The sequence below is a fragment of the Oncorhynchus nerka genome, linkage group LG3 (assembly GCF_034236695.1).
Source record: "Oncorhynchus nerka isolate Pitt River linkage group LG3, Oner_Uvic_2.0, whole genome shotgun sequence".
NCBI lineage: Eukaryota > Metazoa > Chordata > Actinopteri > Salmoniformes > Salmonidae > Oncorhynchus > Oncorhynchus nerka.
In genome coordinates, this window is record NC_088398.1 from 63,089,331 (window position 1) to 63,109,850 (window position 20,520).

General features: G+C 42.8%; 1 pseudogene; it reads right to left on the reverse strand.

Annotated features, from left to right (window-relative positions):
• Positions 1–16,003: 16,003 nt before the first annotated feature.
• LOC135563516 (zona pellucida-like domain-containing protein 1) lies at positions 16,004–20,120 on the reverse strand (annotated as a pseudogene).
• Between the last annotated feature and the right edge of the window lie 400 nt (positions 20,121–20,520).

Genomic DNA, 20,520 nt, shown 5'->3' on the forward strand with positions numbered 1-20,520 from the left:
CACCTGAGAAGTTTGATAGCTGGCCAGGCTGTGAGCGGGGCAAGACAAGAAAATGCCGGGGGAGACTTGAGAAGGCTTATCTGAGGATAGATAGATGGACAGGGTGCAGCTGTGCTGAAATGATTTATATGGGTACAAACCCACACTCTCCTGCATACCAACACACACACACACACACACACACACACACACACACACACACACACACACACACACTGATACACACATGTACACATATGCATGCAGGCAAGCATGCACAGACTGCCAGATAAACTGATAAACATACTGGCAGATAAACATGCACAGAAACTTGCAAAGTCAATCAAACACACACACCCACACCCACACATTCAAACTCACTCTCATGATAACCTTACCATTGCGCAATTGTATTGGCGTAAATGATCTGTGGATGTGTGAATCTGAGCTAGCGCAGGCAGGCTGTTGCTGTTGGTTTGTCACAGTGTAGCTATTTACTCACACAGTGTGTCGTTATTTACTTAGTGTCTCTTACTTGGCTGAGAAGAGAGTCTGTGGCCACAGATGAAACTTCCAGAATACCGTGAGGCTGTGAGGACACAGGGATATGTCACTGTGGCCCAACAACAGCTTCACACCAGGTCCACACTCAGCTCTGCCATAGTACTCCGCCAGGGTCTAACAGCAGCTCCCTCTACAACACTGCAAAACGCCTGACTGTAAACTCACCAGCCATCACTAACACCTCAACTCTATCAACAGGATGTCACGCCCTGAGCATAGAGATCCTTTTATTCTCTATGTTTGTTTGGTCAGGGTGTGACTCGGGTGGGAAAGTCTATGCTTTCTGGTTCTTTGTTTTTGGCCAGGTATGATTCTCAATCAGGGACAGCTGTCTATCTTTGTCTCTGATTGGGAATAATACTTAGGCAGCCTTTTTTCCTTTTCTCATTTGTGAGTTGTTGTCTTTGTTTAATGCATGTATAGCTTTACAGAGCTTCACATTAGTTTTTGTTGTTTATTGTTTTGTTGGTGACATTTAAAAATATAGAAAAATGTAGGCTCACCACGCTCCACCTTGGTCCGGTCATTTTCAAGACGATGCTCGTGACACACAGGAGCTGTTCTGAATTACATATCAACTTTGTTTTCTTTTTATATGATGGGTTATATAATGCTATTGTCACTTAACTTTTTGGTAATGACTTCTGACCGTAATGACCACAGTTTGATACAGAAAAACATGTACTGTAAAAACCATACATTATAGCTAAAATGATCTAAGGGTCACATGGCTGACATGAGTGTGCATGCTGTTTTTCATGTCTCAGTTAAAGGTGAAGTGGTGCTGGTTATATATATAGCCTGGTTCCTGGGCCCAACAGGGCACGGCGGGCTGCAGTTGGAACGGTTTGGGTTACGGGGGGCTTAAAATGTAGGTTAATAGAAAGGGTACGGGGCCACATCGAGAGGCTCAGGTGGTGCACTTTTCTATTTTCACCCTATCTTTCCCTGGGCGAAGGGGTTGCTCTGATGCTGTTAACAGATGCATGCGCGTTATTGCTTTGTGGGGAATTGGACATTCTCCATATACTACCCTATAAATATCCCAGTGACATGTATTATACTCGCTAGGGTTCAGGTGCTAAAACACTTGGATTCTAAGTCAATTTTTCTTGTTGCTGTTGAAGAAGAATTCCATTTTATTTCTCTGTGGCGAATCGTTTAGGTAACTGGATTAATATGAGCAGACAATATAGAAAGCCAATTGATCTTCGGGCTTGAAGAAATGAGGGTGAAGTTACTGACAGTTGGAGTATGGAACACTGTAATGTATTGAGATGGATTGGGTCAGGTGTGTGTTTTTAAACAACTGTGATATTTCGATGAAGATTCTTTGCCACGTCTCAAGATGTCTGTGTCAGACTTGCAAGCGAAGGTGATTGGATACGGTTTCCTACACCACCTCTAATGAGCATAAATGTGAACCTTTGCATATATTTTGAGAAGTGCAAAATAGTGGTAGCAGTCATATCGAGTACATATACAGTTACATTGCGCCATGCGGCACCATATTTCCCTAAGGCTCATTATGTGGTGTGTGTGATTGGTTGGTTTCTTCGTTGCAGGGTGTATTTCTGTCTCCCTTGTGGGCTAGGTTCCACAGTAGTACCCTAAAAGCCATCCGTTACAGTGAGCTGACGGCTAATCAGGCGGTCTGATAGTTTGACATTGTAACCTTACCATTAATATAACCCTGAAAATGAGATGAAAGTTTCTCTAACGTTTCACCAGCATGCATTTACTGTACATGTAATGCCCTTCTCTGATATTACACACCAGATAGATTACGAAATAGGATGTATCTTCAGACACTGGTGACAGATACTCTATACTGGGCGTGTAGTGTATGGGACCTCGCCTATGTAATTCTCTTAGTGTGTGTGTGTGTGTGTGTATACGTTCCACTCCTAGTTACAGTGATGAATGTAGCCATACTGGATACTCCTGAAGTGGTGAAGCGGCTGTCAGTGGCTTCACGCTGTATGACGGTGCTGTGTAAACATCAGGTCTGTCTGTCTGCCTGTGTGTTTGTCTGTCTGTCTGTCCGTGGCTGTCCACTAGCCTAACCTGTTTTATACAGACTCATAAAAGAGCAAGATCCCTCTACACCCCGCGCCTGCTGCAGATGGTCTGAATTACCTCACTGTATCTCTGAGGGTTCCCCTGAGGATCCCAACAGGCTGTTCTCTCCCCTCAGATAGCACTCCTTTCTTTATGTTTTATTTTGAGGCTTAAAAAATGTAAAAAGAAGCTCAGCAGCAGCTTGCCATAACAGGACATGTTTAGAAAATTCCTCTTGACGGATCTGTGTTTTGTGAGAAAGGAAGGGAGGGGCTAGAGGGATAGAAATGCTGAAGTAAGTGAAATCTCGCCTTTTCCTGAAGTCACCATCCTACCCCCAAGTAAAACCCTCAAAATGTCCCAATTTATAAAAGTTGTCTGATGACAGAGATGTCCTCCTTGTAAAAAGGTTTAGTATTGGAGGTGCTCTCAGTACCTGTGGACCACCTGTTCAGAGGAGCCAACCCACCTGAAATCACAACCTTTGTTTTGGCTCACAGACCCAGACCTCACATTAGGGTTCTCTGTGCGATGACTGGGACTGAACGCGCCACAAGAATGTTCTAGCCCACTAAGTTAAAGCATAGGCATTATCTCAAGGACCTGTAATCAGAGGTTAATATACTTTGTCATAAACACAAGGATAGATTACAGATACTGAACATTGTAAACATGTTGAATGAGTCGTTCTTGAAAGCAAAGTTAGTAGGTTAATCATCTATTATTTGTGAACTTGGGTTGAGGGTTTTACAGGGTTGTGTGTCCTACCCTGTGTGTTTTAGTGGTCTGGGTCAGGGTTGAGAGTAGAGGGGACTGACTTTACAGGCCCCCAAGCCCCTGCTGGTTCGGTCAGACAACTCTTTGTCCCTGGGCCCCTGTGAACCGAGCCTGCGGCCGAGGCTTTACACAACCACAAGGACCCCTCCGCATGTGGTTGTGGTGGGAGGGATGGACAGAGGGGGAGTTTTAAAGGAGGGGCAGGAGGTGGGGGCAGAATACAGGGAGATGTAGGAGCAAGGCCATCTACATTTGGTATGGAGCTTGTCATCCAAAATGTAATAGACACGTCTTCACAGCTATGTAGCTATGATGTACTCTCCCAATGTGAGCTCTTTACCAAACCCTGTGGCTGAAATGAAACCATGCAGCAAACTGAGACACTGCTCCCCCACTCATACCCATATAGAAATATATAGAGCTGAGGCTTTATAAATAAATATGTGATTTATTCACTTTGTCTGCAGCCTGAATAGGTTCAAATCCATGGACATGCTGCTTGTTTGGATTACACTAGATGTTATTTCACAAGCTGAGTTTGTGATCTGTGTGTATGTGTGTGTTCATGTTTGTGTGTGTGTGTGTGTGTGTGTGTGTGTGTGTGTGTGTGTGTGTGTGTGTGTGTGTGTGTGTGTGTGTGTGTGTGTGTGTGTGTGTGTGTGTGTGTGTGTAGTTAAGTAATAGTAAATAGTAAGCGTAGGGGTCATCCAGTGGTTAACTAGATGTCACCTCAAATGTACTTGCATCTGAAAGTCCAAGGACACGGCTAATGTTTTCCTCTCTGGACAGAGGGCCCTGCCCTGTCGTATGTCATCTGTCAAACACTTAGAAAGACCTGAGGAGCTGGCCGGTCAGGGCCCGCCTCATGTTGCGTCCCTGGTGACCATAACTGCCCTCCATCTACAAAACATCAGATGAAAGCAGGCCTTGGTAGTGGTCGCAGTCGCAACACTGCACATCAAAAGATCCTGACCGTCAGATTGGATGTCATCGACTTTCGTTTACGGGTGATTCTGCCACTTCGGGCACTTTGGCCCTGCAAGCTTTCAGAAATTGAAATGCGTTGAAGAACCATTTACCAGTATCATAATTGTCTTTGATTTGTCTAGAAATAATATATGATAAAGGCTGCGATCGTACTATTCAGGAATTTATATATTTGTCATTTTTCTCAGACAGCCATAGACAAATGTAATTTACATAACGTCATTAAACATCAATTTTAGTTGAAAATGAAATATCATAAAATTAATTTTGTAACAAATTTCTTATACATTTGTACATAAACTTGCGTTGAATATTATTTTAAGTGTATTTTAAGATTTTCCTAAAATTTTTGTGACAGCTGAAAACATTTATTTATACTAATTTACCAGAAAAATATTGGTGTGGTGGAAATGACATACATCTATGTAAAATAAAACGTATGAAAACAATATTTTATTGCAAACATTTTGAACAACAACCATTGTTAAACATTGAATTAATTTAAGACAAAGTAAGATTCCAAGAGGGGTCATCCGCTCAAGGAGCAAAGTGAAACTGTATCATTTGTGGTATGTCCAACACTGGTGTGGAGGGTCACCTGCTTGTGAGAATCACCAAAGTGAACTGCCTGGATTTCACTAGTGTGTCCCCCCTGTCCCCAGTGAAAGTTGCGCCCCTGAGTTCTCTGCAAAGTCAATATGCACAATGATCTCGCAGATTCTCTTTTAATTCTCTCAGTTTGGAGTATTGGTGTGGAATGTTGTACATGTGTTTCCCCAACTTCTCTTTCAATCCTTTGGAGACGTCCTCCAGCAGAATATGCAGTGTTCAACGCACCTTTTCTTATACTGTCAAAAGTAGTGAACGTATCCATGTTTCCCTCTTTGTTTTTCCTTTTCTCTCTCTTCAGCTTTGTTTTTCCACTCAAACCACCATGTCTGCTCACCAGCATCAAAGCTCTTTGGCTTGGCAACGGGAGCACTCTCTATACATGCACTCTTTCTTCAGGTTCTCACAACACAAAGACTCAATAAGGTTCTCAATGTTGCTGCAGCTGATCACTTTGTGATACTGTAGTTTGTCCGACCATGAACTGGAGGTTAGCGTGGGTTTTGTAGAGGCATGTGTCCCTATCCTGGACTGTTGGCTTGACAACCCTAAAAGGACGTATTTTGCAGAATTCATAGTCGGACATTTTATTCTCTGAATATTCCCTCTTAAAATTCTGATAAATGTTCTGAATTGTGCCATTCAAGAAGTGCTTCTGCTTTTTGTTGTTGTGTGTCGGTCACGTTCTGACCTTAGTTCTTTTGTTATGTCTTTGTTTAGTATGGTCAGGGTGTGATGTGGGTGGGTATTCTATGTTTTGTTCTATGTTTGTATTTCTATGTGTTTGGCCTGGTATGGTTCCCAATCAGAGGCAGCTGTCAATCGTTGTCTCTGATTGAGAACCATACTTAGGCAGCCTGGTTTCGCCCTTGAGTTGTGGGTAGTTGTTTTGTGTCTGCACCAGACAGAACTGTTTTGGTTTCATTTCATTCTCTTGTTGTTTTTGTCATTCAGTGTTCTGTTGTATTAAATAATCATGAACACCTGCTGCGCTTTGGTCCTCACCTTCTTCCACCTACGACGAGCGTTACACTTTTACTGTTTTTGGAGAAAAATGACAGACTGCTTAGTATTCTTTGGCTAGTATTACAGCTAGCATATAGTTTACACGAATTACATAAAATATATTTTAAAAATCACAATTCTACCACAAATTAAAGAAATTATAGCCTGTTTGGAAATTACTGACAATAAAAATATTCTCTACATAAGTCATATTTACCTTAATTTTTCTTCAACTTCTGGAGATCAATTCTGGAACAACTGTCTGCTGCAGCCATGTGCTTCAGTGTCACAATAAGTGTCCATGGTAACTAAGTTAACATTCTCTTGACAAAACTTTATTAATGAGGAATTTGCCCTCAGTGGTGGAAATGACACCATTACCAAAGGACAGGTATATTTTGTGTAAATAACAATATAAAGGGCATACTCACAATAAATAGTGATATAGATTTAATTTAATTGACTCTTTGTCTAGAAGATAACATTACATAATGTGTAAATATTCATGTTTTCTCATAGAAAAACATAGTAGAAGCTCAAAAGTCTGGGTCAGGGACAAGGGCAGAACAGTGAAATTGAGGTATAAAATGCATCTGAAAAGTAGCTAAAATACTTGATATAGAGGTGTTAAAAACAATCTGGGGTGATCGTAGTGTGAACTTATTAACAAATTAAAAGAATAAAAAAATATTTAAAAACTAAAAGACCCAAAATTGACCTTGAGGACAGTTCCCGTAGTTGCAGAATCACCCGTACACCAATTTTCAAGGATCATTACATTTCAGGTGGTTACAGATCTGATTGGTAGAGCACTTAGTCTGTTCTGGTTGCCTGTCCAGGTCTACTGGTAGGACTGTGCTGTTCTACACCTCTCAGGTCCTGATACAGAGCTGGATGGGAAGGTGGACAAGTCTCCACCACAGACAACAGCAGCTCATCCAAATAAAAAGAAAGGGAGGAGAAGGATGCGACAGAGAGAAAGAGAGAGAGACAGAGAGAGAAAGAGAAGGGGGGGTAGAAGCGCGAAAGAGAGAGCGAGAGTGAGAGTGAGAGAGAGCGAGAGAGAGAGAGAGAGAGAGAGAGAGAGAGAGAGAGAGAAGGAGGGGGGTAGAGAGAGAGGTGGTGACCAGGGGAGAGAGAGGAAACAACATTTAAAGGGGAAAAGGAACCAGATAATAATTGTAAATGTCTACCTAGGGGATACAACGTAACGATTTGAGCAGATACAACATTCTCAGCCCCCCCACACACACACACATTTACCCTTCGCCCACCCCGATTCCCTCTTTGCCTCTCTCCGTGGGGGGCGATGATGTCAGACCCTGTATTTCACAGCCAAACGCAGGCGATGACACAGGCAATTTGGCCTGTGAGTCCTCTCCAGCCATGGACATGGTGTTACGATTACATGCTCCAGTGCAGATTGTACATGCCAGGAACAGGGGGGAAACCTTTTAAAATAACTTTTATAGAGTACAGCTCTATCCTTCTTTCTCCTCATAAAAAACAACACTGATAGATATCCCGAGGTACATGCGCGGCTCGCATTGACTGCTGGGAAAGCATCCACCTCCGCCCCACAGCAACAGAACCGTTGCGTGGACATCCGCTCCAGATAGCCTCCCATCAGAAAATGGCTGGAGAGAAAAGAAAGAGGGAGAGAAAGAAGAGAGATAAGCAAGTTTGTAGCATATTTCAGTGTTTATCACGGATTGCCAGGTTCAGTATCACTACCGGAGCTGAGAGAGATGGCTGCTTTTACTGCCAGGTTGAGTTTCATGGTCTCAGCAGGTGAAAACATGAGTAGGGTCATAATCAGATGGGGACCAGAGAGCCAGAACCAAGGCAGGGGAGCAGAACCACAAAGCAGGCCAAGCCAGGGCCTACCGCTGAAGGGCTGGAGCATGGAGGAATTCAGTGCCCTCTCATAAAGAGCCAAGTGTTCAAGGAAACACAGCAGAAATACATAATATATAATATCTCAATATAAGTTAGACTTCGACTGGAAAATGTTAAGTAACCAAGGCCCGAGTCACTGTAGTGTATGGCACAAGTCTCAGTGATACCCTTCCAACAGTGGATTATTGTGTCTAATAATGACTGACAGTAACTCTTAGGTAGTAATATACACTCTTAGAAACAAGGGTTCCAAAGGGGTTCTTAGGCTGTCCCCATAGGCTAATCCATTTTGGTTCCAGGTAGAACCGTTTTGGGTAACATGTAGAACCCTCTGTAGAAAGGGCTATACCTGGAACCAAAAATGGTTCTTCAAATGGTTATCCTATGGTAACAGTTGAAGAACCCTTTTAGATTCTAGATCACACCTTTTTTTTGAAGAGTGTAGTAAGGTGACCCAGGCAGAGGCAGAGTATGACCCCATGTAACAACAACAGTCTGAAATAGGAAAGGTGTTTGGTGCGGGGACTCACTGGTCGAACATGTGACTTTCAGATGTCCTTGGCTGTTGGCAGCTTGTAAAGACTGTAAGTGAACTGTTTGATTGACCAGTCATCATGTTTTGCTTTTCCCCTCTCTGGTCCAGATTGGCTGATAATGACAGCCTATTTATTACCTGTACCAATCAAATCCCTTTAGTTCTAATCAATTGTATATGGGGTAGTGGGCTAAGGGGTTGTCTTTGGATGAGGCCTTAGCCTGGTGTAAGGTCTCAGCGCTGTTGGGGAAGTGACACATCGTCCACTTCAATCTCTTCCTAGGTGGACGGCCCAGTTCCCAGGTTGAGGAAGTGACACATCGTCCACTTCAATCTCTTCCTAGGTGGACGGCCCAGTTCCCAGGTTGGGGAAGTGACACATCGTCCACTTCAATCTCTTCCTAGGTGGACGGCCCAGTTCCCAGGTTGGGGAAGTGACACATCGTCCACTTCAATCTCTTCCTAGGTGGACGGCTCAGTGTTAGATGGTTGTAGATATGTGTTAGATGGTTGTAGGTATGTGTTAGATGGTTGCAGATATGTGTTAGATGGTTGTAGATATGTGTTAGATGGTTGTAGATATGTGTTAGATGGTTGTAGGTATGTGTTAGATGTTTGTAGATATGTGTTAGATGGTTGTAGATATGGGTTAGATGGTTGTAGGGGTGTGGTTGTGTCAGTGAGTGTGGGTTGTGTTCTCAAAATGTACTTAAAATACCATCATCAAGAGATCAAGGACTGTGGACAGACTCCTCCCTCACAGAGGGAATACAGAGGAATGGGGTGGAGGAGAGAAAGAGAGAGAGTGGGTCAGGTCAGGGATGAACAGCTAATTACTCAACAGTTCATCTATTTCCTTGACTGTCTCACACGTCCTGCAACACATTTACACAGCTGGCCTTGTCTAGGGAGAGAGAACAAGAACATAAATGTTTCACTCCCAGCCACACATACTGTCTGTCCCACTTGGGCTTTCCGCCTATGGCCCTCAGATTTAACATCCACTTATCTACCTGGTGCTCTTTATGAACCCACAACCTGTCCAGTCCAGACCGACCATTCTTACCACTGCTCCACACCACACTCTCAAGCTTTTTGTGCAACATTCACAGAGCGTTACATTACATTGAATCCACTGCATTCCAAGTGCACAGCACATCCTCGTTCCAAACCATAGACTAACAGTACATCTCTCTGTCTGGGAAGATCATGTCTATGTTTGCATCTTCTTGTTAAGGTCATAGACAGCTTGGTCTCCTGACAGACCAGGCTGTTGGCCTGTGTTGTGGTTTCTGCAGTGTTTATCATGTATATCTCTAACCTGTGCTGCTGTGAGCACGGCGATGATGTGATATATGATCGGTCTCTTCCCTGTCCATACCAGTCATATACGAGGCAGTTTAATCTCTCTCTGCAGAGGGGAGCAGATTTATGGAACTGAAACTGTATGTCTGTATATATGCTTTTCAGCCCGCGCTGCATTGCCCTGCACTCACAGGCCGATCAACAGAAACGGCTTGATATCAACTAGAGAATCACCACTAGGTTTTGGGTTCAGTAGTTTTACGAAATACTGTGGCATTGTAGATGCCAACTCGGCCTATGTCTGTGTGATGGGGTTCGAAGATAAGGTGAAGGTTCCTAAATGCATTGGTTCTTTATAATCTGTTTTTGCATTACCAAAGCCCTTTAAACCCATAATGTTTCTTAAGGACACAATGCCATAGTTGACCCAGCAGTGAAACCTACCACTTATCATTTGACAGATGGATTGGGGAGCTTGGCTCAGTAACAGGATCAGAAAAGTGACCCTGATCACCCAAACACGTCCTCCCCCTGCAGTGCATCCGCTGGCCGGGAAATCCTGCTCTCACTGCTCTCACTCGCCTGTCCTCCACTCTCCCTCCCGTTGTTTAGTCGTAAACTAATGGTAATATCTTTAGCATGCCCAGGGGCCAGGGGCCGCCGTTCTGCTAGTGTGACTGTTCTCTATGAAGACATTATATTGCCCTAAATAAATCAAACGGGTACCATAAGTGCCATTCAACAATGTTTTTTTTTGTTGAAACCCTGTGATTTAAAAAAAATGCTTTCCTCTTGTTGGATTTGAGAAAGAAATATCAGCTATTTAAAACTCATTTAAAGGGCCTTTGGGGGTTAACCCATTGTCTGTATCCTCCCTCAATCTATCTCCCACAGCTCCCCTGTGCAGCCAAGAGACAGGGGACTTCTACCCCAGCAGGACAGGAGATATACTGCACCCTGTGCCCAGCAGACTGGTTCTTCCTTTGACATATAGACCAGCCTTATGGGCCCTGGAGCCAGCCAGCATCCCTCTGGGGACTCTGGCAGTGGATGAAAAACCTTTAGGGCTTTCTTACACCAGGACGAAGGTAAACCTGATAGACAGGCAGACGGACAGGGTAAAGAAACAGTTGTTGTGTTGTCATATGAGATTTTATGTCTCCAAACAGCAAATATGGTTATGTATATTATACTGTATATCTTGGTTAAAACTTCCGTTATTTGTGTGTCGTGTAATGTCATTTGCTACCCAGACTGTGATACATTTGTGTCTCAATATCCCACTTCTATCTTGGAAAACATTGTATCTATAGTACAATATGTTTATAGATGTAAAAAAAAGAGTATATTTATATATAAATATGTTTTATTTTCACATACATCAAATAGGTGCAGTGAAATGTGTTGTTTTACAGGTTCAGCCATAATATTACAGTGCCGCTGCAGCAAATTAGGATTAAGTGCCTTGCTCAAGGGCACGTCAACAGGATTGTCACCTTGTCGGCTCGGATAATGGACCCAGGAACCATTCGGTTACTGGCCACCCCAGAACCCCAGAAGAGAAGAGGTCGGCGTTGTCTCTGTGTAACTTCACTCATTTAGACTACAAAATGTAATTCCAAAGTTACAAAAATAACCAGCTTTTATGAAGAGCAGGGGACAGAATATGTATTTTTATTTATTTAACCAGGTAGGCTAGTTGAGAACAAGTTCTCATTTACAACTGCAACCGTGCCAAGATAAAGCAAAGCAGTGTGACACAAACAACAACACAGTTACACATTGAATAAACAAACATAGAGTCAATAACACAATAGAAAAAAGTCTATGTACAGTGTGTGCAAATGAGGTAAGATAAGGGAGGTAAGGCAATAAATAGGCCATAGTGGTGAAAGTATTACAATATAGCAGTTAAACACTGGGGGTGACCAGTGAAATATACCTGCTGGAGCGCGTGCTACTATGCTGCTATGGTGAACAGGGAAATATACCTGCTGGAGTGCGTGCTACTATGCTGCTATGGTGACCAGTGAAATATACCTGCTGGAGCGTGTGCTACTATGCTGCTATGGTGACCAGTGAAATATACCTTCTGGAGCGTGTGCTACTATGCTGCTATGGTGACCAGTGAAATATACCTGCCGGAGCGCGTGCTACTATGCTGCTATGGTGACCAGTGAAATATACCTGCTGGAGCGTGTGCTACTATGCTGCTATGGTGACCAGTGAAATATACCTTCTGGAGCGTGTGCTACTATGCTGCTATGGTGACCAGTGAAATATACCTGCCGGAGCGCGTGCTACTATGCTGCTATGGTGACCAGTGAAATATACCTGCTGGAGCGCGTGCTATGCTGCTATGGTGACCAGTGAAATATACCTGCTGGAGCGAGTGCTACTATGCTGCTATGGTGACCAGTGAAATATACCTGCTGGAGCGAGTGCTACTATGCTGCTATGGTGACCAGTGAAATATACCTGCTGGAGCGCGTGCTACTATGCTGCTATGGTGACCAGTGAAATATACCTTCTGGAGCGTGTGCTACTATCCTGCTATGGTGACCAGTGAAATATACCTGCTGGAGCGCGTGCTACTATGCTGCTATGGTGACCAGTGAAATATACCTGCTGGAGCGAGTGCTACTATGCTGCTATGGTGACCAGTGAAATATACCTGCTGGAGCGAGTGCTACTATGCTGCTATGGTGACCAGTGAAATATACCTGCTGGAGCGCGTGCTACTATGCTGCTATGGTGACCAGTGAAATATACCTGCTGGAGCGTGTGCTACTATGCTGCTATGGTGACCAGTGAGCTGAGATAAGGTGGTGTTTTCCTAGCAAAGACTTAGATGACCTGGAGCCAGTGGGTTTGGTGATGAATATAAAGCGAGGGCCAGCCAACGAGAGCATACAGGTCGCAGTGGTGGGTAGTATATGGGGCTTTGGTGACAAAACGGGTGGCACTGTGATAGACTGCATCCAATTTGCTGAGTAGAGTGTTGGAGGTTATTTTGTAAATGACATCGCCAAAATCAAGGATCGGTAGGATAGTCAGTTTTATGAGGGTATGTTTGGCAGCATGAGTGAAGGATGCTTTGTTGCGAAATAGGAAGCCAATTCCAGATTTAATTTTGGATTGGAGATGCTTAATGTGAGTCTGGAAGGAGTGTTTACAGTCTAACCAGACACCTAGGTATTTGTAGTTGTCCACATATTCTAAGTCAGAAACGTCCAGAGTAATGACGCTGGACGGGCAGGCAGGTGCGGGCAGCAATCGGTTGAAGAGCATGCATTTAGTTTTACTTGCATCTAAGAGAATTTGGAGGTCACGGAAGGAGAGTTGTATGGCATTGAAGTTCGTCTGGAGGTTAGTTAACAGAATGTCCAAAGAAGGGCCAAAAGTATACAGAATGGTGTCATCTGCGTAGAGGTGGATCAGAGAATCACCAGCAGCAAGAGCGACATTATTGATGTATACAGAGAAGAGAGTCGGCCCGAGAATTGAACCCTGTGGCACCCCCATAGAGACTGCCAGAGGTCCGGACAACAGGCCCTCCAATTTGACGCACTGAACTCTGTCTGAGAAGTAGTTGGTGAACCAGGCGAGGCAGTCAATTGAGAAACCAAGGCTGTTGAATCTGCCAATAAGAATGTGGTGAGTTGAAAGCCTTGGCCAGGTTGATCAATACAGCTGCACAGTATTGTCTCTTATCGATGGTGGTTATGATATCGTTTAGGACCTTGAGCGTGGCTGAGGTACACCCATGACCATCTCGGAAACCAGATTGCATAGCGGAGAAGGTACGGTGGGATTCAAAATTGTCAGTGATTTGTTTGTTAACTTGGCTTTCGAAGACCTTAGAAAGGCAGGGTAGAATAGATACAGGTCTGTAGCAGTTTGGATCTAGAGTGTCTCCCCCTTTGAAGAGGGGGATGACCACGGCAGCTTTCCAATCTTTGGGGATTTCAGACGATAAGAAATAGGGGTTGAACAGGCTAGTAATAGGGGTTGCAACAATTTCATCTGATAATTTTAGAAAGAGATCGTCCAGATTGTCTAGCCCAGCTGATTTGTAGGGGTCCAGATTTTGCAGCTCTTTCAGAACATCAGCTATCTGGATTTGGGTGAAGGAGAAATGGGGGAGGCTTGGGCAAGTTGCTGTGGGGGGTCCAGGGCTGTTGACCGGGGAAGGGGTGGCCAGGTGGAAAGCATGGCCAGCTGTAGAAAAATTCTTATTGAAATTCTCAATTATTGTGGATTTATCGGTGGTGACAGTGTTTCCTAGCCTCAGTGCAGTGGGCAGCTGGGAGTAGGTGCTCTTATTCTCCATGGACTTTACAGTGTCCTAGAACTTTTTGGAGTTTGTGCTACAGGATGCAAATTTCTGTTTGAAAAAGCTAGCATTTGCTTTCCTAACTGCCTGTGTATATTGATTCCTAACTTCCCTGAAAAGGATGCTAATGCCGTATGCCACAAGATGTTTAAGTGCTGGTCAAGGGCAGTCAGGTCTGGAGTGAACCACGGGCTATATCTGTTCCTGGTTCTACATTTTTGGAACGGGGCATGCTTATTTAACATTGTGAGGAAAGCACTTTTAAAGAATAACTAGGCATCTTCTACTGACGGAATGAGGTCAATATCCTTCCAGGATACCCGGCCCAAGTCGATTAGAAAGGCCAGCTAGCTGAAGTGTTTTAGGGAGCGTTTGACAGTGATTAGGGGTGGTCGTTTAACCGCAAACCCATTACTGACGCAAGCAATGAGGCAGTGATCGCTGAGATCCTGGTTGAAGACAGCAGAGGTGTATTTGGAGGGCAGGTTGATTAGGATGATATCTATGAGGGTGCCTGTGTTTATGGATTTGGGGTTGTACCTGGTAGGTTCATTGATCATTTGTGTGAGATTGAGGGCATCAAGAGTCTACATGTAGTGGGCATAATATTTATCATGTATGATCATATAAATACCTCACATGCGACCCTTAATAAGACTAAGCAATTCACCTATTAAAAAGTTTATCTGACTACATAAAGATAATTAGCAATATGCAAGAGACTATGGTTGAGTTACAGTAACAGGCAATGAAGAAATGTCTGAGATTGGAATAAACAAAAATAAACAAAACATCAATATCAACAGTCAACACAGTCGCTGCAGCTAGCGACTGGAAAGAGCTGCAAAAAACATTCAAATCTCCATCTCTTCATTCAAAGACTCAATCATGGACATTCTTACTGACAGTTGAGGCTGCTACGCGTGATGATGTATTGTTGTCTTTACCTTCTTGCCCTTTGTGCTGTTAACGTGCCCAATAATGTTTGTACCATGTTGTATTGCTACCATGCTGTGTTTTCATGTGTTGCTGCCATGCTATGTTGTCATCTTAGGTCTCTCTTTATGTAGTGTTGTGCTGTCGCTCTTGTCATGATGTGTGTTTTGTCCTATATTTTATTTTTTAATCGCAGCCCCTGTCGCCACAGGAGGCCTTTTTCCTTCTAGTAGGCCGTCATTGTAGTTAAATAAAGGTTAAAACAATTAAAATTACTAGGTATTTTCACACTGGCGTTTTCATCCCAGGTGGATGAATTTTGTTTAGTTTAAAACATTCACCCAGTGCGGAAACATCAGTGAGAATGTTGGGGTTGAGCTCAACCCAGAGTGAGGACGTGCCAACCAACTGCGACATATTGAGGTAGTGTTTGTGATAATAGTGGTGCACAGTCACATTTACAAACTTTCCCATAAAGAAATCGCATATTAGAGGCAGGTAGCCTAGTGGTTAGAGCGTTAACCTACTGTTCCTAGGCCGTCATTGAAAATAAGAATTTGTTCTTAACTGACTTGCCTAGTTAATTAAATAAAGGTAAAATATATATATATTTTTAAAATTAGGATGGTAAGACTTTGTTTTAGACAATGCAAATTGTAAAATGAGAGGAAACAACAAGGAGAAGTATTTACAGGCAGTGAGGGGATTACTAGCTAGCCAAATTAGCCAACAATAGCTAACTAGTTAATTAATTCTGTAGTTTATACCAGAGGAGGCTGGTGGGAGGAGCTATAGGAGAATTGACTCATTGTAATGGCTGTAATGGAATAAATGGAACGTAGTCAAACATGTAGTTTCGATATGTTATATTTGTTCCATTCCTGCCATTTCTTCATAACTGGCAAGCAATTTTGTTCTTTACTAATTACTGTGTTATTTTTTTTCTCCCTAATTTAATTGATCAAATGTATTCTAACATTATGAAAAATAACATCAGGCCAGCGGTTGAGTCAATGGCTGAGTCTTCTATAGAAGATGGCTTCTATGACAACGGTAATGATACAGGCAAAGGCCAGGATGCCTCCTGCCACCCCAAGACCTGTAGAGGAGCCAGAGTTATTGCTGCTAGATGACTGGTCTGCTCTGATGGTAAGGAGAGGAGAGGTGATGGTTTTATGCTCTATCCCCCTGTCTTGGGTACTCCTCCTCCTGTTGTTACATTGCATGAACATACTGCAGATGCTCTTCTCACAGAGACAGGTGATGCAGCGGAGGAAGTAGGTGGACTTCATCTCATTCTGCTGCTCGATGAATCAGAAGGCCTAGAAAGAGAAGCGGGAATGATGACTCACCATTCTCATGAATAGTGGTTATCTGGGTGACCATGGGTGAAGTGTAGTTTGCTCAATATCTAGGCATCGGATAAGAACAAGACTACAAAGTTCATAAAGTGACCATTCGACTTGCCAACTTTTGGACTGAATACGTTTGTAAGGACAACAGTTTTCATAAAATATATAATTTTTCGCTCTCATGTGCTAATTTTTGTCCATTAAGAACCAACGACATGCTATCTTTTTGTAATATTTACGATAAAGCTAACATATTTTCTTAGCCAAAGCTCAGAGATCGAACACCGCCTCGGTTGCTTGGCAACAACACAGCTGCTTGCATTACCTAGCTAGTCGTCTTGACTACTTTCTTATGTCATTTCTTATGTCATTCTAGCTGGCACCAAAAGTTTAAAAAGTGTTGATAAGGAACAGAATGCGGTTTGGACCATCAATTAATTGGCATATACATTAATTACTGTTACAGAATTTCCAAGTGGTCGAGGATATTGGAAATGTAATCAAAGCCTATTGGATGATAACTTGTTTTTAACCAAGACAGAATCATTTAAATGACTTTGTCCTGCATATCATACAGTATCAGTCAAAAGTTTGGACACACCTACTCATGCAAAGGTTTTTCTTTATTTTTACTATTTTCTACATTGTAGAATAATAGTGAAGACATCAAAACTATGAACTAACCTAGGAAGAAACCTAGAGAGGAACCAGGTTATGAGGGGTGGCCAGTCCTCTTCTGGCTGTGCTGGGTGGAGATTAAAACAGAACATGACTAAGATGTTTAAATGTTCATAAATGACCAGCATGGTCAAATAATAATAATCGTAGTAGTTGTCGAGGGTGCAGCAAGTCAGCACCTCAGGAGTAAATGTCAGTTGGCTTTTCATAGCCGATCATTAAGAGTATCTCTACCACTCCTGCTGTCTCTAGAGAGCTGAAAACAGCAGGTCTGGGACAGGTAGCACGTCCGGTGAACAGGTCATGGTTCCATAGCCGCAGGCAGAACAGTTGAAACTGGAGCAGCAGCACAGCCAGGTGGACTGGGGACAGCAAGGAGTCATCATGCCAGGTAGTCCTTTTCTAGCTCTGACTTTAACTACTTTACTGAGGAAAAGTGTACCTACTATATGTAAGTCCACTTTTCCTCAGTATGATGTGGTTGTCCCACCTAGCTATCATAAGATGAATGCATTAAAGTTGCTCTGGATAAGGGAATCTGCTAAATGACAATGTGAATTATTAATTTGTTCGTGCTTTAGTTGCTGAGAATTTTCCTGTAAAAGTTCCACTTAATGTGCCTTAACAAAAGTATCAACCCCCTACAAAAAAATGTACATGAATTATAATTCACATTTCATGTTGCTGCACGGTGATTTCCTTTTGTTGCACGGCAGGGTAGCCTTGTGGTTAGAGTGTTGGACTAGTAACCGAAAGGTTGCAAGATTGAATCCCCGAGCTGACAAGGTAAACATCCGTCTTTCTGCACCTGAACAAGACAGTTAACCCACTGTTCCTAGGCCGCCATTGAAAATAATTTATTCTTAACTGACTTGCCTAGTTAAATAAAAAGGTAAAATACATTTTTTCCTGCTTTAGCAAATTGGGTCAATTTAAGATCCTATGTGAAATTATAATTCATGGACATTTGTTGTAGGGGTTGACACATTTTTGGGAAATTACATTTTAAACGGGAAATTACAAACTTTTGAATTATTTTCTAAACCTTGAATACACTACAAATGTGTTTCCTGCGGTGCAGGAAAATTCTCAGCAACAGAGTGATCAAATTAAGATCTTACATCTGTATATGCCCATTGATTCTTGAAGTGATAACTTAGAAATGCCTTTAGTTCAACTGTCATACCCCACCAGAACCACAATATAAGTTTGTGTTACTCCAATGCTTGTGAACAATGCAAACGTAAACAAACACTACAGCCTCGAAACATGGATACAACTAGAATTGTGATATCATGGATGGTCAATCTTTGCATCCATAGCTCTATGAATTTTAGTGGTTACGTTTCAACCAGGCCCATCCCTCAGATTTTAATGAAAAAACGGAGGGGGGGTGTACTCTTTGTTATTGTTTCAACTGCAGATTCTAGCTTTAAAGGTGATGTCTCAATCTTTACTTAACAGAAATGTGTCAATGAATACACTGTAATTCTGGACGCAGGCGATGTTGATAAAGATGTGGTGGTGGTAATGTTTTATTAGCATAAAGCAATAAGATACATTTAAAACATAATACCCAAAGGTTTATTTTCAACTGTGTTCTTTTTTGTGACAAACAGATACATTTCATTTCAGTATGATCAATTTAGTAGAATGGTTCTCTGTTAAAAAATGATAATTGTACATGCTCCTCCATTCTCAAGCTCTTATCAAGGGATTGAAGCACCAGGGTTACACTACCTGCATGTGACTTGGTACTCATGCTAAGCCTTTAATAGTCTCTTCACGTAAACTTTCTAAAGACGCATTTTTCATTCTTTAGTAACAACAAGATCTTGCTATTGCCAAATGTAAATAAATGTGAAAAAGTTATGATAAGCTGAGATCAGTCCTCTTGCACAGTAGTGAGACCAGCAGGTGGACACACTATTTAAAGGGACAGTGGTTCAGTCTCCTGTAGAAAATGGCTGCCATAATAATAATAATTATGCAGGCGAAGGCCAGGATACACACTGCCACCTGTAGAAGTGTCTGAGTTCTTGCTGGCAGTCTGCTGTTCTTTTAATGCCACAATGCTCTCTTCTCTGATGGTTATAGGAGGGGAACTGATGGTTTTGGACTCATCTTGCATCTTCGGTAGCAGGAACAACACCCCTTCTCCTCCTGCTGTTACATTGCATGAAGGTACTGCAGGTGCTCTTCTCACAAAGACGGGTGATGCAGTGGAGGAAGTAGGTGGACTTCATCTCATTCTGCTGCTTCATGAAGCGGAAGGCCGGGAAGGAGAAGCGGGAGCGTTGACTCTTTCCATTCTCATGGATGACGGTTAATAGGTCAGTGTTGCAAGGGACAAACAGGTTGAAGAAAGTGGAGTTAGTGGGTAGAGGAGAAATGGAAGCGTAGCATCGGTCCAGGAGCACATTGTACTGGGAGGTCAGGTTGGTGGCCTTGACTTGGGCAAAGACTTCAGTCCTCAGGTCAAGACCCTGTTCTGGAATGACCAAGGGTAAAGTGAAATTGACATCACTGAAGAGATTCATGCTCAAAGTGCTGATGAAACTACCATTGTTGTCCTTCACTGCAATGGAGGATGCCGACGTATCAATCTGGGTGTTGTTGATCAGGTACTCTAGGGGATAGGCACAGGAGTAATAATACTTCAACTCAGTGTTGTAGGTGACTGTCCCTGTGGTGGGATTATATGATCGGACCACACCGCTGATGTTGACTGTCTGGATGTTGGAGAAGTCAGAAAATATCCCTGTGCCTGGAGCACTGGTTGTCCTGAAGAGGCTGCCACAAGAATTGGTCGTGTTGATGGGGAATTCAAACCTCAAGATCGGGGGAGTCACACTTTCATCCAGAGTTCCCTTGCAGGCTGGGTCATTCATGATGTTGTTGAGGATAAGCAGGGACTCGTTGTAACCAGTGTAAATGGCAGGGCAGATGAGGATAGCCAGACCAATAGATTTGGTGCCACAAGTTACTGAGATATCAGTGTATGCTGGGCGTCTTAAATTCAACCCACAGTCACTTAATTGTAGTTGACTGCTCTTTGCGACCATCATTGCCAAAAGAAAAAAGCTGAGAAGATGCATTTTTGCATTCCTTGCAGTGTTCATATCTTGACTGGGACATTAAAATGTGTCCTTTGTTGGCTTGTTTCCAGCTTTTTGATTCTATTGAGATGTATGGAGTTGCTTTTATAGCCAGGTCTCCTTCTTGGGATTGGACAGAAACAAGGTCAATGTCGCTCTGCCTATTCAAACATTTCCATTGTGTTGAGGGTGCCACGCACCATACCTAAAGGCAATTCATGAAACCCAACACACCTTTTAGTTCAGAAATGAAGCAGAGACAATGGCATGTTTCTTTTGTGAATGTTCTTAAAAAATAGATTCCCTTGGCCTGCTAATATGATGTTTCAATGAGTAAGTGTTGAATCCTTTGAAAAGGCAACCTTTGACGGCCTCATTTTGACTCCCAACAATACCCTG